General features: G+C 36.1%; 1 pseudogene; it reads right to left on the minus strand.

Annotated features, from left to right (window-relative positions):
* Positions 1 to 5,451: 5,451 nt before the first annotated feature.
* On the minus strand, positions 5,452 to 6,711 carry LOC140531326 (ankyrin repeat and SOCS box protein 8 pseudogene; annotated as a pseudogene).
* Between the last annotated feature and the right edge of the window lie 7 nt (positions 6,712 to 6,718).

The raw sequence follows: 6,718 nt of genomic DNA on the forward strand, positions 1-6,718 counted from the left end.
AATTGAGATTTCATTCCCTTTTCTTTTCTTAAGGAAGAGGGTAGAAGGGCCAGAAAAAGATATGATGAAAGGAAATCCAAATCTAACTATCATAACTGGGCCAATTTACCAAAATCATAATTTAAAATTATAGTTTATGATGATAATCACATGTGTAGTCCTAACCTATAATTTCATCTCTTCAGGGAGCTGTCACTGAAAAAAACTCTCTCTACCAATGACGATCAGCAACAGTTAGGCAATCTTGTTGGAAGAACTGAAATTTTAAGTCATTTATCCAGAGACACACAGTTGATATGTCAGAGACAGGATCTGAACCCAGGTCTTCCTGGTTTCAAGGCTAGATCTCTGTCCTTCATACTCTGCTGACTCTTTCAAAATAAATAATTGGAGCATAAGACTGATCAACAACAACAATTCAGTATTCTAGCTAAATCCGAGAAAAGCAGAAGTGGTGATCATGATGTCAGAAAAGGCAACAGTAGAATAAAAGGAGGTTAAGAGATATAACCAAGAGGAAAGTGTCAGACCAGATTCAAACGCAGGTCATCTTGACTCCAGACACAGTACTCAATCCATTTCAGACTTACATAAATTTGGCTGAAAAGTAAACAGAAAAGAAGTTAAGGATCTGAAATAAACGTTAGAAAAAATAAGTAAAACTTTGCCCACTATTGAATAGAAATATAAAGGGATTCACAGAAATATAAAATTACGGACTTATTAAATACATTCTTCCAGATCATAATATGAAAATAATTTTAATTCATAAGGGAAATGGGGGGAAAAGAATCATATTTCAATGAATACTTAACAATATAACCCTATTGAATGAGTTTTCAAAGAAATCATAGAAAAAATGAATATTGTTATCAAAGAAAATTATAACAAAATACCCAGACTTCAAAATGAAGCCAAAACATACACTAGGCTGAAAAAATAGTCAAAATCTCTAAATAGTTATATTAATAAAAAAGAAAGAAGAGTTCAAGGAAATGAACAGTCAATAAACATGAAGTAGGACAACAGATTATTAACCACTAAATAAATTTTAAAAATAAAAAAAAAATCTGAATATCATCAAAGAGATAAAAATCCCCATTCCGTTATTATTCTTTTCTACAACATAAAGTACTTGTATAATTTTTTTTCACATATGTGTTTCCCTTTGGTCTTTTGGGGTTTATATGCCTAGTAGTGACATCACTAGATCAGAGAATTCACAATCAGTGACTTTTTAGGTATGTTTCAAATTGCTTTCTAGAATGGCTGGAGAAATGCACAGTTCTACCAAGAGTTCATTAATTTGCCTGGCCTCCTGAACTCTTTTCAACAGCTGTCATTTTCCTTTTTTGTCATCTTTGTCAATCTAATGGGTAAGAGGTGGAACCTCAGAATTGTTTTCATTTGCATTTTTTAATTATTACTGATTTGGAGCATTTTTCACATGGTTGTTGACAGCTTGGATTTCTTCCCTTGAGAACTTCAGAGGTGTTTTAATTTGCATTTCTCTTATTAGTGGTGATTTGGAGCATTTTCCCCCCTGGGGTTATTGATAGCTTAAATTCCTTTCCTTCATATCCTTTTGTTTTATATATTTTGTGCTGGAGTGTCCTATGACATATCCAGTAGGAGATGTCCAGCAGATAGTTAGTATATAGTCCTGGATTTCAGGAGACAGATAAGGGATGTTTATTTAAGAGTCATTTGAATAAAGATGATAACTGATACAAGGGACTATCACTGGGAGAGATTTTAAATGGAAGAAAGAAAGGTGACCTACAAAATAGTACTTATACAAAGTAATGGAGACATTTATGAAAATCTAGCAAAGAAAATTTAAGAGTAGACAGAGCAAAAGCCATTTATATGAGCAATTAAGAATTCATAGGTAAAGTTTAAATCAAGTAATGAGGTTGGTCAACAGTTTACAAGAGTTTGGGAAGTCAGTGGATTATAAAGAAGTGGAAACCATGTTTCTAGGAGTTTGGCAGTGAAAGGGCAATGTAATATAGGTTGATAGGTTGAAGAGATAGCAGAGTCAGGAGAAAATTTTTGAAATGATGGAGAAATCTTAATATGTTTATTGGAATCATGCAAGGGTTCTATGCATAAGGAGACTGAAAATTAGAAAAAAAAAAAGAAGAAATGATTAAAGAAATAGGCTCCTCTAGATCATAGGAACAATAAGATCAAGGGCATAAGTGGAGGGGCTGGTGTTGCAAAGGATGACCACCTTTTCAATAGAGACTAAAGGAAAAGAAGAAAACAGAACATGAGAATCTGAGAAGTAGAAAATGAGAAAAAGCATTGAATTTGGAAGATTTCATGATGAAGATGAGGTCAGGAAGTGCATAGTGCACAGTGTAAAGAGTATAACAGTGAGTCAATTAACAAAACCTAACTTCCCTTGTACTTTAAGAGAACATCTGAACTCCTGATATTCAGAAGATTCCTGTAGTTGTTCAGAAGTATGGAAGCAGGAGGAGTAAAAGCAGGGAGCACAGAGAGTAAAAGTAAGGTAATTCAGATTTGGAAAAGGATGAGTGGCAGTAAGAGGAGTACAGGGGTTCTGCTGAAGAGGACAGAATATAGTTGAGCTTATTACCAAAGTGTAAGGATTTTGAAGAGAAGAAAATAAAATGAAGGAAAGGTATGATGGACTGGAAAAACAGGAAATAACAGTGACTGATAGTAGTGAGGACAAAAATAGATTTAAAAAGCATGAACCACAGGACAGAACATGTAATGTAAGTGTGGTATAAAGACAAAAGTAATGATCAGATAGATGAATTTCAGAGTTCTGGTTACTGAGTTAGTAAAACTTGTGTGTGACGATGAGACCAACTGTTTGATCATCTCTCTATGTGGCTAAGGTGGAGTGAAAGTCAAATAATGGAAACTGAGGGGAGTAGGAAGCCAGGATGTTTTAGGTAATATCAGTGTGAATATTAAAGTCTCCAAGTACAAGGGCAGAGGTTAAGATTGAGGAAGTGTGTAAACCTGAGGAGAACTCCTTGAAAAAGGAGAAAGAATGAAGTGAGGAGGGGTGGGCAGTGACAGGGAAGGAAGAGTGACAATAATGGGATTTAGATAGGGTATTATCTATGGATTAAGGAACAGAGGTTGCTGAATGATGACAGAATAGGAAGGGTTAGTAAATAGTGTTGAGAAATACAGAGCAGTACTACCCCTCTTTCTGGTTCCATATGTTGGGAGAAATGGATAAAGATGTTTCCAGCATTGGACAGGATATCCAGGAATTCAATCTTGTAGGGAGAGTCAGGCTTATATGCCTCGAAAAAGATGGAAGGAAGGAAAGAACACATCGACTATGAAGGGTTGTTTGTTAACAATAGAATAGGGGGTCCAGAGGGCTCAACTGAATGGGACGGCAGAGTGGAATGTGAACACTGCAGATGTAGCCTAACAAAGGTGGAGTTGAAGAAAAGGGATTCATAGTAAAGAATATTGTTTTGGCTTAGAAAACTTCGATAAGTTTTTATCTTTTATCTTTATCTTTTTTAATTTTTATCTTTAATCTGTAAGTAATTTAACCTCTTCTGGTGTACACATCTATAAAAAAAGTATAATGGCACCTACCTTTCAAAGGTATTGGGAAGATAAAATGAGATCACATTTATAAAAGTCATTTAGCACAGTTGCCTGGAATATATAGTATTTACTACATAAATAATAATAATAATAATAATGTTATTATTTTTGTTATTTTTGTTCTATATTCTCCATGATAGTGGCAAAAACTTTTGGTTAGTACCCATATTCCTTACTTATGTGTCGATTAATGTTAATAATTAGATGGTCATTGAAAAACTGACTCATTTTTAAATATATCTTGTATTCATTTGGTATGTATAAGAAACACCTCATAGGAGAAAAGTTTTCAAAGCTACATTTTACTCAACTAAGTCAAATGGAGTTGTTGGTTTTTTTTTAAATCACCAAAAAGAAAACACAGGGAGATCGTGTATTCATTCTTTGGTCAACTGGCCAACTATTTTGTCTGAATAAGCTACATTCTAATTCTGTGTCCTATTCTCATCTTTTTATCTTATCATGTGTGTGTGTGTGTCAGTGTGTGTGCACGTATACATATATGTGTGTATTTAAAGCAGCAGTGTAGTACAGTGTTGAATAGCAACGAGGAACCTCGTTTGTATCTCATCTTGGGTATTTACTAGCAGTGTGGTCAGGAGAAAGACATTTAACCTCTTATCGTTCACCTTCCTCATCCAACATCAATACTCATCTACCTCATAGGGTTGTTGTGAGAAAAATGTTTCATAAACTTTAAAGCTGGGTATAAAATTTGGATTTTCATTATATCAAATGAAACTTTAATATTTAAAAAAATAGCTCTTGAGGTGGAAAAAACTCCTAGCTTTCTGTGTAATACTGCAAAAGTATATACTCTAAAATGATTATATTTAAGTTGATGAAACAGAAGTATCTCCAGACAAATAGGAAACATTGGAGGATTGTGACTTGAATAACAAATTCCACTAGCAAAAGGGAAAAAAAACACACTGGCAGACTAAATATAGTGGAAAGTTTGTTTACTAAGAGACTCAATCCTACAATTAATAAAATAAGTATTTTAATGCAAATTTTAGGCATTGTATTTTTTTAATTCAAAGTCTGCTCTTTATACAATATACCACACTTGAACAGATTCCATTCCTATTTTGCATATAGCTTTCTCCCACCCTTTTTTTCTGTCCCCCCACCACACAGTTTTTTGTTTTAGTCAAGTATTCTTCACATTACAGCTTCTCAGAACCCTCAGTGACAACTTGATTTGAAGTTTAGGAATGTGGAAATGAAAAGTCCTGTTAATCCAAACCACACTTTTCTAGTTAGTTAGTTCTCTATACAGTCTCTCCACTACCAACACATATACACACATAGCCTGAAATGACTAAAATGTCAATGAATACAAAGCACAATTTAGCAATAGAAAGGAAACAATTCTAAACATTTAGTAGAATTTTCTATGCAGAAATTATGAACTTGACCTTGGAGGAAAGCAACCTAGTTTATACCTTTCCCTCCTGGAATCAAACACTAAAAGATCTAAAGGATAGGGATGATGGCTTCTTGGTGCTATTAGAAAACCTAATCGGGGAAAGTCGGAGAAGAAATACATTTGAGAAACTAGCATTCTCAGGATTGCAGAGATAACTATTTTCTTTACACTGGAGAGCAGCTAAGTTAATTCTGCTGTACTCCTGTACCACTCAGATACACACAAGGTAAAAAGGCCAGCTTGTTCTTTCTTATGATGGGAAACAAAGAGAAGTCCCCCCCTCAATTACATGGCAATGCTAGTATGTCATTCAGCTATTATTAAATTGCACTATTTAAGTTGTGTTATATTTTCTTCTTTAGACTGTGAACAGAGTTATCTGTTCTGTGTTTTTTTTTCCCCTGAATATCTCCAATGACCAATTAAAAAGCTCCTAAAGGGTTAGTAACCAAATGTCTCTGCAGGGAGATCACACACACTACTTAAATACATTTAATTTTCCTAAAGAAATTCAGCTGTGCAGCTGGCTCCAGCTGTATGTCTCCTAAATAAGAATATGAATATCATTTCTTCTAGAAGGTGCAGATATCAAAAGCTGAGTAAACAATACACACACTTTGTACAAATAAAAAAAAACCAAAACAACATGGGATTTGTTTGTTTGTTTGTTTGCCTTAGAGATGAGGTGGCAAGGGTGTTATTGGTGTGCTGTGTTGCTTCTAAATTTCTGCACCAAACATGAGCATCTGCATACCATTTCCCGATGAAAGAACAGGAGAGCTAAGAAGTCTGCAGGGCAAACCTTATGTAGAATTGCTGTGTGATGGCCCAAATCCTTCCTCAGTTATTCCACAAGTAACAGGTATTCTTTCAAAGATGCTGGCGATGGTAGATACTAGAGTACCAAACTTTGTTGAATCGAGAAAATGTTTTTAGGGTTCCTGAGGCAGAGCACAGCATAGCCAGTTTTTCTCAAAGTCGCTGGTCTTTGGCTACCTCACCAGAGATAGTTCCATTTTTCTGAAATTCTAAGTGTCCGCAGTGGAGGAGCTCAAAGCAAGAATCCTCATTTTCTGTTCCAAGTCCCTTAAGCAAGAGAGCCACCAACCGGGACACAGGCATCTGGTCCTTCCAGTTAGTCACCCCGACCTCTGCACCATAGTCAAGCAGTGTGCTAAGTCTCAAAGTTTTCCCCTCGGGGCTGCCCAGTTAAGTGGTGTGTCATTGTTGTAATAATCCAAGGCATCGACGGAGGCACCACTTTCTAGTAGGGCCCTTACACACTCAGCATTATTCTTAAAGGCTGTCCAGTGAAGTGGGGGAGACTCTGTTGCTATCTAGTGCATTGAGGTTTGCACCATATTCCAACGGGACTTCCACGCAATGCTTCATCTGTCTCAGCTGTGTAATGGAGAGCCTTCCGGTGGTGTCCATCAAGAACATTTACCTCAGCTTCTCCTTCCAAGGGTAACTCCACACAGATCACACCTGACATCATGCAAGCATAGGACAGTGGCTTTAGGGCGCCACGAGTACAATTCTCGTCAGCTCCCCCGCAGATCAGGTCCTCTACGTTACCATGGGGAAAGGAACGTATGGCAGCCACTGTTGGAATTAAGCGCTCTGAGAATGCTCTTCATATTATACCTCATACTAGAACTCATCAAGGGC

Source organism: Notamacropus eugenii, chromosome 3 (genome assembly GCF_028372415.1).
Source record: "Notamacropus eugenii isolate mMacEug1 chromosome 3, mMacEug1.pri_v2, whole genome shotgun sequence".
NCBI lineage: Eukaryota > Metazoa > Chordata > Mammalia > Diprotodontia > Macropodidae > Notamacropus > Notamacropus eugenii.